Raw genomic sequence first — 15,298 nt, forward strand, 5'->3', positions numbered from 1 at the left:
CCCTTTTATCATAAAATCTCTCTTTCTGTCTCGAGTAGTATCTCTTGTCTTAAAGTCCATTTTATCTGATGTTAATATAGCTACCTAGCTCTTTTATGGCTACTGTTTGCATAGTTAATTTCTTTTTTCATACTTTTCATTTAGCTTATGTGTAAATAAGGTCCTGGTCTACCACATGTTTGCTAGGTTTCACTCTTTGAGATTCTCATGTATCCTTAGTAAGGACTGAGATTCACTCAGGACTGTACCCTAATTGAAGTTCATTTGTCTTTAGGATTCTAAAGCTTCTGATCTGTACTTCTTATGATGTTTAAAGGGCTATATGTTTGCTGTTAATGGCACATAGCAGGTCTTTGTTGCTTTGGAGACTGGTGGCATCCATTCTGATTTCTTTTGGTCACAGCAATTGGAGTTCCTTTTGGGATTTACTTTTCTTTCATTGGATACAGACTGGATGGCTACTAGTCAAGGTGCCTTATCACCTTTTTAGCTAAAGAGGACTGGAGTTCATAACTCAGGCTAGAACATGGAGATGCTCACATCCCAGAGCTTGACACCTGAGCAGAGTCTTCCCTGCAGCAGCTGTGCCTGAGGGATGCTGGCCAGTGGTTTTGCTGCCTGGACCCTAGGAAATGCCTTTGGTGTCTTCTCAGTTGGGATCCCCAGCTGCCCTGTTGATCATGTGCACGTCTCCCCTATATCCTTCTGTAAATTCCATTTTCCCCCCAGAGTTAGCCAGAGTCAGGTTCAATTGCCTGCAACCAAAGAGCTCTAATGACATCAGGGAGAGCATAGAAATTTTAAGAAATTGCCAGAGATAATTTACTTGTTTTTGGAAGGTATGTGTCTATATTTACAATGCTCTTCCCAGTTCTACATTTGAATGCTAAAGCGATTTTATCTCAGAGGTTGAATCACCTGCCAACCCCAAGTTGGCTCCTTCACAAAATTGAATAACCCTGAGTTAAACATTTCATGTTGAAAGGGGTTAGAGATAGTTTAGGAGGCTGTCAGCCCTCCCACACCCAAATAAATCTAGAGAGGGAGATAGATAAAATCAAAGTGCTTAGGGATAAATAACAATTCTGCTCTGGTTGGTGTGGCTCCATAACAGAAGGCTTGAGGGTTCAATTCCCAGTCAGGGCACATACCTGGGTTGTAGGTTTGATCCCCGATCCCCAGTCCAGGTGTGTGAGGTGGGCCATCAATCAATGCTTCTCTCTGAGTCAATGTTTTTCTCTTTTTCTTCCTTCCTCTCTCTCTAAAAGCAATGAAAAAAATGTTCTCAGCCCTGGCTGGCGTAGCTCAGTGGATTGAGCGCGGGCTGTGAACCAAAGTGTCCCAGGTTCGATTCCCAGCCAGGGTACATTCCTGGGTTGCAGGCCATAACCCCCAGCAACCGCATATTGATGTTTCTCTCTCTCTCTCTCTCCCCCCCACCCCGCGCCTTCCCTCCCTAAAAATAAATAAATAAAATCTTTAAAAAAAATGTTCTCAGGTGAGGATAAAAAGATAAATAAATAATGATTCTCATGTTCCCATTTTCTCAACCAATAGCAAAGAAGTGTGTCATAAAAAAATACAAACACCCCACCCTGGCTGATGTGGTGCAGTGGACTGAGTGCTGACCTGCGAACCACAGGGTTGGCAGTTTGATTCCCAGCCAGGGCATGTGCCTCGGTTGCAGGCCAGATCCCTGGTTGGAGGTACATGTGAGATAACCACACGCTGATGTTTCTCTCCTTCTCTTTCTCTCTCCCTTCCCCTCTCTCTAAAAATAAATAAACAGCTCTGGCTGGCGTAGCTCAGTGGATTGAGCACGGGCTGTGAACCAAAGTGTCGCAGGTTCAATTCCCACCCAAGGTACATGCCTGGGTTGCAGGCCATGGCCCCCAGCAACCACCCATTGACATTTCTCTCTCTCTCTCTATCTCCCCCCCTTCCCTCTCTAAAAATAAATAAATAAAATCTTTAAAATAAATAAATAAATAAACAAAATCTTTAAAAAATATAAGTACCCCGATGTTTCATCTTAGAAAATCATGTGGCTTCCCCATTCTTCCCATGCCCAGCATTTGCTGTGGGTGGTAGACAGACTGGAGACTGGAGACTGGAGCCAGTCTATGCCGGTATTACTGCCCTCAGGTAAAAGCAAGGTGTAATTTTACTTTTCTACCCTAGAAAAGCCTAGACTTGATTTTTTTTTTCTGTCAGCAGAGGAGATGCTAGTGCTTGAGCTGCAACTATGGACTCTGAGGAACAATTTCCCCTTTGGTAGCTACTATGCCCTAATCCAATAATCAGAACTATTTTAAATAAATAATTTCCAGCTTTGGCTGAACCCTCAATGCTGTTTAACAGTTCCTTCATTCCAGGAAGCCACCCCTGCCTATTCCTCCCTTGCCTCAGTTCCCTTTCCCTTGACGTATTCATCACTGTTATGCTAGCATTTACTGAAGAGGGTGCACATTTTTTCTTTATGAGTCTACCCTTGATAGAGTGTGAGTTCTTCAGAAAGAAAGGGACCTTGTCTTACTTCTCTTTGCATCGTCCAGTACAAGGTAAGTGCCATGAATGCTTATTAAGTGAATGCATGCCCAATTCAGAGTGAGGCCAATGGCAGATTTGCTGGTAGCATAAAGGACTAGAAGAGAGAGACCCTGAGGTCATCTGTGCAAACTGTGTTCCTTTTCAGATGAGGCATCAGAGGACCAGGCAAATGAAGCGACTTGTTTGAGGTCTTAAGACCAAGAAGGGGCAGTGCTGAGACTAAGCCTAGATGATTAAATTCTAACATCATGCTCTTTTCACTTTTCTACTTTGCCTTCTGGAAGCTCTTCTAGAAACCTGACCTTAGGTAACCAACTCCCAAATGTGACAAGCAGGGCTGTTTAGCCATTCTTTGCTTTCTGAGTATTTCTTCCCCTTCAGGAAGAATTCCTTCACAAAACTAGGTAACTTTAGTTTTAGATCTCACTCAGTTCTTCCCTGACCTGTCATTATTTTAATGTGACATCATTGAACAACATAGATAATTTGAGTCATTAGCAAACATACCTAGAGATCCAAAGTCATCAGTTATATAGGCTTTTGCTAATTATTTTTCTTTAAGTTGTTTTTTTTTTAAGATTGTATGTATTTATTTTAAAGAAAGGGGGAAGGCAGGAAGAAAGAGAGGGAGAGAAGCATCAATCAGTTGCCTGTCATACATACCCTGACCAGGGATGGGACCGACAACCCAGGCGTATGTGCTGACTGGGACTCGAACCTGCGACCTTCCACTTTGCGGGAGGATGCCCAACCAACTGAGCCACACCAGTCAGGGTTAATTGTGTTTTGAACACAATTTTTCTTTAATGTGTTTCTTTAAGATGACTTTTAAACAGTTTACAATGCAGCAAGTTTCAAAGTAATTTCAAATCTGCTGTTTTTCCATCTGAAACACATTTTATGTAATGATTATTCTTGCCTTAACTAGACAACACTTTTTTCATTTACATATAATTTTTGCAGTGTGCAATTTTGCAAATGAAAAGCTGATTTCCATTGTAGAAAGGAAAACTGAGTAAAATCTAACTCTGGTAAAAAATTTGCATATATGAGTATTTACTTTTATGACTGGTAGTAACTCTACATTATTATAAAGTAACAGAAGGAAACTTGGGAGAATAGTAGACTCTGATGTGTAAAACTAATTATATGGTTTTATATATATTATAAGCCTGAGTATGTTTATTCAAATATAACCAAAATTAGGGTGCTTGATGTAACATCAAAACTGCAACATTGTCTGTAGCCAATTTTTTTTTAAATGAAATCATGGTGTAGATTAAAATTTTATTTATTTATTGTAGAGTAAAATTTAAAAGTACTAAAAAGAAAGTCTTTATTCATAAGTAATATAAAATTGGGAAGGTGCATTTATACAAATGTAATATATGCATATTTAAAGCAAAGAGATGTGATATTCAAACTGTATTTAAATGAGGTGAAAAGTGTTTTTTTTTTTTGTCTGTGGATTCTTTTATTTTACTGTTATCTTGGAAATGTTTTTTCTTTTTTTAAATTTTATTTTAATTGTTGTTCAAGTCCAGTTTTCTATCCTTTACTCCCATCCCAGCCCACCCACCCATCCCTCCCCACCTCCCTCCCATTTCCACCCCCCCCAAGTTTTTGTCAGTGTGTCCTTTATACTTGTTCCTGTAAACCCTTCCCCCTTTCCCCTGAAATTCCCGTGAAATTCCCTCCCCTCTCCCCTCTGGTCACTGTCAGCCTGTTCTCTATTTCAGTGTCTTAGGTTATATTATGCTTATTTGTTTGTTTTGTTGTTGTCTGTAGATTCTTAATGAATTTCTTCTGTAAATTACCTGGTTCTAAAATGATTTTTATTAGTTATAACTTATTACTTATAAAAATAATTTCACATATATTTTTTAGTTCACTCAGTAAAACTTTACTGGGTACTTTTTAATAAAAATCTGTCTCTGCAGGTGATTTTGCATTACCACACTAAAACTGAAGCCAGTCTTAACAAACAAAGCTCACCCCAGGCTCCTGATAGAGCTAGTCAAATTAAGTTAATGTTAATACTGCATCTTGGTAAATTTGCCTAGATAAGTCTTTCTGATTCTCTACCACATGGCTCTGAACACACTTACACACAGGAAGAATAGTAAAATGTATGATTAAACCACTGGTCTGTGTGATCTTCAAGAACTAGAGCTGAGTCTTAATTTTTCTATTTTTAGCACCTACCAGTATTTAGCACATAGTAGGAGCTCAATAAATGCACATTAATTAATGCCTCCAGGGTCCTTGGCCTTTCCAAAACCCTGTAATTATTGCCCATGTTATATCAACAGATTCCAGTGTCAAAACAGAAGACTCTTGTGTACTAGTATACTGCAGGTGCTTGGTAAATGTTGAATGAAAGTCTATATTCTTTAAATACATTCCTACCCATGCCCTGGCTGGTGAGGCTCAGTGGATTGAGCTCTGGCCTATGAACCAAAGGGTTGCTGGTTCAATTCCTAGTCAGGGCACATGCCTGGGTTTCTGGCCAGGCCCCCAGTAGTGGGTGCACAAGAGGCAATCACACACTGATGTTTCTCTTCCTCTCTTTCTCCCTCCCTTCCCCTCTCTCTAAAAATAAATAAAATCTTAAAAAAAATACATTCCCATCCATTATCTCTGCTGGCAGTTTGCCTTGTGATATGAAGTATGTTATTAATTATTTATTCCTCAGAAACTTTCCACAAATTATCATCATCATGTTAAATTTAGAAGAGGTGATGTAGTCAACTTTGAATTTTGCATGTTTGGGTTACCCATACCGACCCATCAATCCCTGGAAGCCAAGTCCAAGTGAGCAATCAGTCCATGGCCCTATTGTTGGTGGCAAGCTTTCCCTTCCACACCAGTTTGATGGTTGGGGAAGTGGTGGGGACCGCATGTCCCCTTAGAGCTTTTACTGTGTTTTGGGGGAACTAGGCGGTGGGGTCCATTACCTGGCTGGTTAGAATCTGCAGACTTACTCCTGGTTCCCATGCTTTCTGAAGTCCACTGGCTTGGGGTATTGGCTTTGACCTCGTTGGGTTAAGGGAAACTGTATGACGCCTTCATCTAACTGACTAGATTATATCTGGTTTTGTTAGTTTAATAATTTACAAATGGGCTTTCTGGACTTAAGTGATGAGTATAGAGTTGGTCTTTATCAACATGTCAAAGGAGAGGTGTGCACAAGGATGGACAGATGAGAAACTGTACAGCCAGCACATCAGGGCGGAGAGCATTTTGGCTACTGGACTTCATGCATTTTACCTACAGAGAGGATTTTGACCTGCAGCTTAGTAGCTCAGTGATTTTGTCCCATGGGAACAGGTATATCAACAGAGGGACTTTGGTGATTATCCTCTGTATTAGTCATAGTTTTCCAGAGAAACAAAACCAATTATTTTTATATATATATATATATATATATATATATATATATATATATATAGTCTATCCAGAAGGTATCCAGCCATGTAATATAAAAAAAAGACATTTATTGAAGAAGATACAAGAAACATTGTACATAGGACAATGATGCCTCGGTCCCCTTCAAAGTAGGCACCTTGGGACCTCACACAGTTCTCACAATTGTCATCAGCCGCCCCATCATATTTTCCTGAATCTCATCAATGGTCTGAAATCTCTTCTCTTTCAAAGGTGATTTTAGTTTGGGGAAAAGTCAGAAGTCGCAGGGCACCGAATCAGGGTTGTAGCGGGGCTGAGTCACCTGGGTGATTTGATGTTTCGCAAAAAACTCTGCATGAGATGTGATGCATGAGTGGGTACACTGTTGTGATGAAGCCGCCAATCACCAGTTGCCCATAGCTGCAGCCTTCTGAATCTGAATAGTTTCTGCAGAGGAATGTAAAAGCTTAATGCAAAATCTAATGCAGATTTGTTGCTGTATTCAGTCATTTTGAATGTGACAACCACACAGTACACATGCTCACTCAATGGTGTCTACCACCCCCATTGTCTAGTACAGTGAAGTAGTCATTGTCTGTGCATGCACACTCCAGGCCACTCTCCTTAGCTCCCAGGCTACATTGGTGTTGTGCAAACTGCATGTGTGTGTATACACACACATATATAACTTTACATATAACTTATTTATTATAAGGTATTGGCTCACATGATTATGGAGACTGCCATCTGCAAGCTGGAGACCCAGGAAAGCTGGTGGTGTAACAGTTTGAAGGCCTGAGAGCCAGAGAGCTAAGAATGTACATTCCAGCCCAGGTGTGAAGGCCTGAGAACCAGGAGTGCTGAGGGCAGGAGAAAATTGATGTCTCAGCTCAGTCGGGCAGAAATCGAATTCCAGCTTCTTCCTCCTTTTTGTTCTATTCAGGCTCTACACCTGCTCACTTTGAGGAGGGCCCTCTACTTTACTCAGTTCACTTATTCAAATGCTAATCTCTTCCAGAAACATCCTCACTGACACATCCAGAAATACTGTTTAACCAGCTATCTGAGCATGCCGTGGCTCAGCAAGTTGACATGTAATTAACCATCACATTATCCAAATTCATTTTGTTTTAACTCTCCCCACTAGACTTGGCTTGTCACGTGGCTTGACTCTAGGAGGTGAAGACAGTGAATTGAATGGAATTTGAGTATTTGTTCAGTTCCGTTGATAGAATGTTTTCAATGTATTGCAGTACATTAACTAAGTGGTATTTCAATGTCAGCCCTCATCTCCATACATTTTAGCTTGTCTAACTTCATTTTTGCAGAACTGATCACCTGCAGGCACCAGCTAGCTGTAGTCTCTGAGGCTTCAATGTGGAAAACCAAATCCTGGAACATGAAGTTAAATTAACTGATAAATCACTCAGCCACCCACTGGGAGCCAGGCATTGCTTGAGGCACTGGGGCTGCAGTAGGGACCCAGATGTACAAGGACGCTCTTAGGCTTGCTGTGCATTCTAGCAGGTTTCACAGGAGTAAATGCTAAGTAACCAAGGTGATTTCAGCCCAAGTCAAGGGCTCTGATAAGATAATACTTGGAGAGTGATTGTGTGGCTATTTTAGGAAGCGTGGTAGGGATACTAGGTGATGTGAACTGAGACTAGAATTACAGAAGGCACCAGCCAAGCCAAGGTGTTGGGGAGGAGACACAGGGGGAAGAGAACGTTCCAGGAAGAGGGAACTGCGTATTCCGAGGCCATAAACAGGAAGAAGTTGGGAATGTTTGAGGAGCAGAAGGAGGGCCAGTGGGACTGGGTATCGTGAGCTGGAAATAGGACCAGGTCATTAGCCTTGAAGACTATCATGGGAAATTGGGAATTTGGAAATGGGAAGCCATGATTTATTTTTAAGCAAAGGAATTGAATTCATTTACACTCTTTGTGCTGAGGAGATAATTGTGGATAAAACAGATAAAATTTCTTGCCTTTGTGTTCCAAAAATCCCTGGCTACTGCATGAGAAGGGATTTAGGGGAGCAAGAATGGAGACAGGAGGCTGGGCTGGGGTCTACCATGGCAGTTTGGGGCTGAGGGGACTGCAGCTTGGGTTGAGGGAGTGACCTTGGACTTGGAGAGAAGTGGATGATGGTTCTGGATCTGTTTTGCAGATAGAGCTGATGGAACTTCCCCATGTTGGAGGTAGAAAGACTAGTGTTTAGCTCTGGGCAAGTTCTAGGTCCCCATAGAATGTTCAGGTAAAAATGCCAAAAAGGCAATTTGATATATGTGGCTGGAGCTCCAGGGAGTATTCAGCCCCGGTGGGAAGATTAAAAAGCCATGTAGGGAGTTACCATCTTATGAGGCCCTTCCCTGTAGGAGTTGGGCCTTTCTCCAAGTAATATTGGAGTTATACTTTCATTTCTAAACCCTCGTATCTAGGAGAAGTTGGAGAAGGAGAATCACAGAGAGCTGTTTCTTTCCTGGTCATTCCTAGGCAGGGCTCGAGGTTCCAGCGGGGTCCTTCACACAAACAGCATGCTGCGGTGCTGTGGGGCCCACCCTGGGGTGCCATTCTCTACTGTCTTTGGGAAGGGAGCTTCTTTAAAGACAGGTCATATCTTAGGGAAAATAAATGAAGACTTGGGATATCCCTTTTTCAAGGTGGCTGACCTCTCCTCTCTGCTGGTGTGAAACATTACTGTAGGGGGTTTAGGCCACCCCCTTACCATCCTTTAGTCTTTCCTGCTGCAGCTGAGCTCTCCGAAGGCAGGCCTGATGCACAGCACATAGTAGGCATGCAGAAACAGTTTCTTGAATTGGACCGAAAATAATGGAGAGTTGACGACATACTGAGTAAACACATCATGATGATATATTGTTCCAAAATGACAAATTAGGCTTTACAGAGGGATTGTTTCCTAAGGCTTCATCATAGAATCCCTTTAAACAGTAAACTCTCTAATGCCTTCTATTTTCATAACTTTTCAGTAATGTGAATATTGTGTTAAGGTCAGATATAATTCTTTTTTGTATTATTCAAAGAAAGCACTTCTAACACAGTATCTTATTCATCTGAAAGTAAATGGCTTTTCTTATGTCTAAGCATTAAAACACGCACACACACTTTTCCTCTCCCTGGACATAAAAGTATTGTAAACTCACTATAGAAAATTCAAAAAGGAGGAATGTACCATAATCCCACTCTAGAGAGAAACAAAATGTTAATATTCTAGTATTATTTTCTATACATCTTATAACAACTGGAACCTGCTGCATATTTATTTTGTATCCTTTCTTTTCGCTTAATATTAAGTTGTGCACATTTCCCCTTGTGTTTTGTAAAGCCCTACATTAACCTCTTACCAGTTGTATAATAATGTGCTGCGTCAGTACGTTGTAAAATACATGGTATGTGGATCATTCTTGAGAGGCGTTTTGGTGTTTACATTTTTTGTCATTTTTTCTTACCATTTCCCTTCAAATTAATTACAAGGACTAGCATTGCAGGGTCACAGGTTATGAACATTATGAATATATTTTGAGGAATCATGCTGTGGAAAACTTGTATTAGGAAGTGCATTTTCTATGTGTGATAGATATTTTAGTATTATAAATTAAAAACAGTTGCTTCTTTAATAGATGAAAATGGCATGGTTTTCTAATTTTTAATTTTCGTAGACTTTCTTTTTTTTCTATTTTTTTAAATTTTAATCATTGTTCAAGTACAGTTTTCTCCCTTTTACTCCCGTTCTAGCCCACCCACCCAACCCTCCCCATAGACTTTCTTTTTAGAGCGGTTTCAGGATCGCAGCGGAAGAAAGCACGGAGCGCCGCACAAGGTCGGCCCCACGCAGGCGCATCCTGCTGCCTGTCAGCACCGCACTGCGGGGGTGCCTTCTGGGCTATGATTTTTATGTCCTGTTCCCTTGCTTACTAGAAAGTGGGCACTTTTAAAAAGAATGTGTTGTTTAATGTGTGTTTTTTTTTTTGTTCTCCATTGTGAATTACTGTTAATTTTCTTTGCTTAGTGGTTTTTAGATAGAGAAACAACTCAGATGAAATGATTGGTCAGAGCCGTTGTCATTTCCCCCCGCGTCCAGTGCGATGTTTCCCCGGGAGTGGTCTGTGGACCGTAACTTCGTGTCTGGGCCCATTCCCTTGCTTCGGCTCTCTGGGAGTGGGTCCTGGGGCTGTGTGTTTAACAAGCCACCTAGGCATCCTTATGCACCCCAAAGATATCTGAGAACCGCTGGCCTGAAGCCTTATTATAAACAAAGGTTTGGAAGCATTACATATAAAAAAGTAAGTATTACTTTTTGTTAACTATAGCTAGTGAGTGTTACTTCCTATTAAAAGAGAGTACACACCAGCGCCTTCTCATCAGTGGGAGAGTGTCAGAACCAGATTAGTCACATCTGAAGTTGTTTTGCAAGAGTATGTTGGGATGACTAACGTTTTGCCATTCACAGGTGATTGTAACTGGCTTGCATTCTTCTTAATAGAGCAGGTTCATTCAGAAAAAGCTGGAAACTGCAGCAAATAACAGGTCTAGCAGTTTCAAATTCCTTTCAGTGAAAATTTTTTATTGTCATTGTCACTCCATCTACAGTGGCCACCCCCCCGCCCCAGGTTTCTAATAAGAAAAACACAGAATCCTCACATCCTAATTTCTGCTTTTCACCAGGAAGTTAGAAAACTCTGAACAATGTATGCAAGTGCACTTTTCTGCATGTATGTTATATTCAAAAACAGTTAAGAAAAGGGAACACAAAAGAGTTTATTTATATTATAGCATAATTATATTGTCTAATAGGGCTTTCTGGTTCATTTGCACACTGGACTGCAAATTTTCAGTGTATCAGAAATCATCACAGTTCTAGAAATAAATAGTAACAAACAGATAGACATGAATCTATCCTTAAGAAACCCTAGATTGGCGCCCTGGCTGTTGTAGCTCAGTGGATTGAGCATGGGCCTGTGAATCAGAGGGTTGCTGGTTCAATTCTCAGTCTAGGGCACATGCCTGGGTTGCAGGCTGGGTCTCCAGTGGGGGGCACATGAGAGGCAACCACACAATGATGTTTCTATCCTTCTCTTTCTTCTTCCATTCCCCTCTCTCTAAAAATAAATAAAATCTTTAATAATAATAAAAAAGAAACCCTAGATGGGTGCAGGAGGTAATGGGAAGGTGACTTATTGTGCCTTCCTCCACTGTTCCCAGTTCTGGAGCCACCTTCCTGCACAGCTGGGCTAGACAGGCAGGAAGGCTGGGGGGAGTCTGCGGAGGCCTAGCCTGGGAGAGCCTGGAAGTGAGGTCCTGGATGCTGCGGTTTTGGAGTCAGAGGGTAGGCAGATCTCACTGCCTTGCCCTATGTTCTTGGTGGAGGGGGAGGGGGAGGTAAGGAGGGGTTGTAGAGGTGGGCTGTGTCCCCACTACCTCCAGGCAGGGAGGGCTATGGAGGGCAGAACACAGAGAGGCTTCCTTCTGGCACCTCCCCTGGACGCAGGCTCTCCCTGGCTGCCCCTCCAGTCCATAAGCTCCTTCCACTACACCCAGAACCACCTACTTAATCTCATTCCAATGATCGTAGAACAAAAAGAAACCATACCTAAGGGGGCCCAGCAGTCAGAGGAGGAAGAATAAGCACAGCCTGTAGAACAGGCCTGAATAAAATAAGAAATAGGTGGACCTTGAATGAGAAATGATTAGGACATGTTATGAACTGAATGCTTGTGTCACTCCCCAAATTCACATGTTGAAGCCCTAGCCCATAGTGCAAGGGCATTTGGAGGTGGGGCCTTTAGGTGGTAATGAGGTTTAAATGGTCGTGAGTGTGGGGCTTTTCTAAGAAGAAGGAGACCAGAGCTGTCTCTGTTGTGGGAGGGCACAGCAAGAAGGCAGGTGTGTGCAAATCAGGAAGAGGGCCATCCTTACAATGGGCCCATGCTGGCATCCTGGTCTCAGACTTTCCAGCCTTCAGAACTATGAGAAATACCTGTGCGTTGTTCATAAAGCACTGAGTCTGGTATTTTGCTGAAGTAGCCCCAGCTAACTATGATAAGGCACTTAAGGACATCTGTGTACAGCATTCACTTTCTTCTGTGAACTTAAATTTTTTAAAGTCAGTAGATGAACTAGAAACAAGGATTGTTACTTTTAAGAACTGAATTAGTTGCCCACAAGACAAAGTAGAAAAAATTGTTGAAACATGAGAGCCAAATACAAAGAGCGGAACAATGGGGGAAAAGATACAAGACTTGAAGGTCGGATCAAGGACACCCAGTCTAGGAATAATACGAGCACCAGAATGAGACAATGAAGCAGATGGAGAAGGAAAAATAGTTACAGAGAAGAGAATTTACCTGAGCTGAAAAAATATATGAGAATACAGATTGATTGAAAAGTTCGCTGAGTTCCAGGTAGAATTGATCTGAGAGAGAGAGCATGCTGCAATTAGGTGCATTCTGATAAAATTCTTGAACTCTAAAGATGAAGAAAAAAATCTTATAAGCTTCTAGCTGTTAAGGAGCCAAGATACTTATGGAGGAAGCAGCATCAGACTTCCTGTCAGTCTTGACATTCACCGGGAGCAAAGGTCTTTAAGTCAAGAATTCTATACCCTTTCAGTTTACCCTCCTCCTTCAGGGAGCGGGAAGGACGATTACTGACATGGCAGCGATCCAGAATCTTGTGTCCAAGTGTCCGGATCTGAGGAAAATGCTAGAGAAAGGACTCTAGCCCAAACACTGTAGTCTGCACAGAGACCCCACGACAGGGGAAAATGGAGAGGAGAAGCACAGAGGCCGGCAGTCAGCCTTGCATCATTTCATGTGACGATATTGAGAAATGCCTGGGACTGGGTAACAGAAGTGCTAAAAACGTACTGACCCAGCAGAGACACTCTACAGGCAAAATCCTAACTATAGCCCAACTGGAAGTATCGAGTTATTTTAGCAAAGCCTAGTGGGGTGTGGGAAGGGCAAGAGGGGAGAAAAGTAAAATCCTTCCAAGTAAGTCATCTGGGGTGGTAGAGTAAAAGAGGACGAAGGAGGGTGGACGTGAAGACGTACGGTGGTGTGTCCCAAGTCGAGGGGAGGGGGCGCCATACAGGGGTGGAGCCTGGAGTGGACGTGCACGTGGTTTTGAGCGTGGAAGAAAGGAAGGTGACCAGTCGCGGAACCACAGGGTTCAGGGGCATGTCCCAGTGCACCAGCGGAGGAGGGGCAATAAACGGTAACCCAACTAAACCCGTCAAAGTAAGGGAAAGGAGAAAGGAAACAAGAACAACTAAAAGCAACGTAAACTGTAAAGTGAGATGAAGAGACAAATGGAGACAAAGCAGCCTGGTGTCATGATGAGAGCACAATCCTGGTTCAAATCCTAGCTCGGTCACTTTTTCACTGTGGCTTTGGGCAGGTTCTGTAACTGCTTGGGGGTTTCATCGCGGGGAAATGGGGGTGATAACAGTGCCTCCTTCACAGGGCCTCGTGGGGGTTAAATGAGTTCACACACCTGAGGCACCTAAAACGGTACGTGGTGCACAGTTTGATCAAGCAGGTGTTTGCTTTGTTATTTATAAAGCTTAGTAGCACTGTTACTATTTGGTAAGAGGAAACAATAGTAAAAGCACTAAATCATATAACGAAGGTTATTATATAATGATTATGGCCACTGATTGTAAATCCATATGTGCCAAATTCAATGGCAGCTACATATAGATTAAAAGCATTAAAAGTGTGAGAAATTGATGAAAATACTTTATAGTAAAAGAATTTATAATACCTCCTTTAAGCTGCAGAGATTCAGTAGACAAAAATAAATAAGAACTAGAAAAAAATGAATAATAGAATCTGCAAACTCAATTGAATAGACAATTTTGAAACTTCTATTCCTCAAATAGATTTTGGATGGAACATTTAAGAAAATCAGTCTTTGTCACAAAGCAAATTTTAATACATTCAAAATATTAAATATATTACAGACCATATTTTAGTTATAATCCAATACAATTAGAAGTAAGTAATAAAAATGATGAGAAACACATAGCTTGAAAATGAAGAGACACAATTCTAACTAATCCTTAGATCAAAGAGGAATCCAAAACTGAAATTAAAGCAATAAAACAGAAAACACGCCACACCCAAACTATGGACAAAGAAAATACTGTACTAAAAAAAGTCTTCGTCATTAAGAAAGAAATAACAAAAATAAAGGAACATTCTACTAATCTTTTAAAATTACCAGAAAAGATTAAAACAGAAGAAAGGATTAATAATATTTAAGCTGACATCAAGCAAATAAAAAATGTTTGTAAAAACCCTTTGAAAGAGAAAGAAACCAAAAGCTTTTTCTCTGAGAAGAAGGAGAGAGAAGGTGGCGGTGGTGGCGAGGGGGATTATACAGGACAGGATAGAGTAGAGGAAGGGCGGTGGGGGAAGCATGTGCCAAAGACTAAGGCAGTGTTCAAAAGAAACATCTGATGTAAACATCTTTTGCTTTTGAGGGGTCTCCTGCTACTTAGAACTCAGGTTTTCTAGTTAGTGTGTCTGTCTGCCATAGTGCTTCAGCTTCAGCTTCTTTTCTGTTTTTGGTAGGCAGCATTGTAGGGTCCTGGCTAGCTGCTTGCTTGCTACCAGTGTGACTTGGGACATATCGTTTTGAGGTGTTTGTGCCTCACTTCCTGGTGGGCATCCTAAGTAACTCCCTGCAGGGACCAGTGTGGATTTGGTGCAGGTCAGCACCTCCCAGCACATGCTCAGGAAACCCCAGAGGTGTGTCTCCTCTGTAGACATCATTCCTTTGTAGAATTCCCAGGATGGCTGGTCCGTGAGGTCATGCTTTTAGGTTGGGTCACTTAACCTTCATGCAATTCCACTTTCATTTCATGTCTTTCCTATGGGACACCATTCTGCCATTCCAGGATAAATATTGTCATCAAATAACTACTGGAAAGGTTAGCACTTGCTGTACTTACCTTGTACTAGGCATTGTGCAGAGTGCTTTGTATGTATCTTACGTAATATTCACAGTGGTCTTAAGACTATAGTCCACCACTCCTGCTAACAGATGAGGCAAGGGAAGCTCAGAGCACTGTGCACGCTGGCCCGGGATCACACAGTGGAGGAACCAGAACTTGGACCTGTTTCAATATGGTGCCCACACCCCTTCTTACTCTTGATTTATTACTTCTTAATAAGTAATAAATAAATGATAAGTAGTAAATAATAAGGGATTGTTCAACAAAAATAACAACTATCAAAAAACATCCTGCAGTGGTACAAACACATCCCCAGAGTCCAGGGTTCTTCGTCTGGGCTTTGCCTCTCCCTGCAGCTGGA

At 41.7% G+C, this 15,298-nt stretch overlaps 1 protein-coding gene across 1 annotated transcript in view; it reads left to right on the forward strand.

The window, feature by feature from the left end:
* FAM81A (family with sequence similarity 81 member A) overlaps positions 1-15,298 on the forward strand; it is a 69,421-nt gene that overhangs the window by 27,933 nt on the left and 26,190 nt on the right.

The sequence above is a fragment of the Phyllostomus discolor genome, chromosome 1 (genome assembly GCF_004126475.2).
Source record: "Phyllostomus discolor isolate MPI-MPIP mPhyDis1 chromosome 1, mPhyDis1.pri.v3, whole genome shotgun sequence".
Taxonomy (NCBI): Eukaryota; Metazoa; Chordata; class Mammalia; order Chiroptera; family Phyllostomidae; genus Phyllostomus; species Phyllostomus discolor.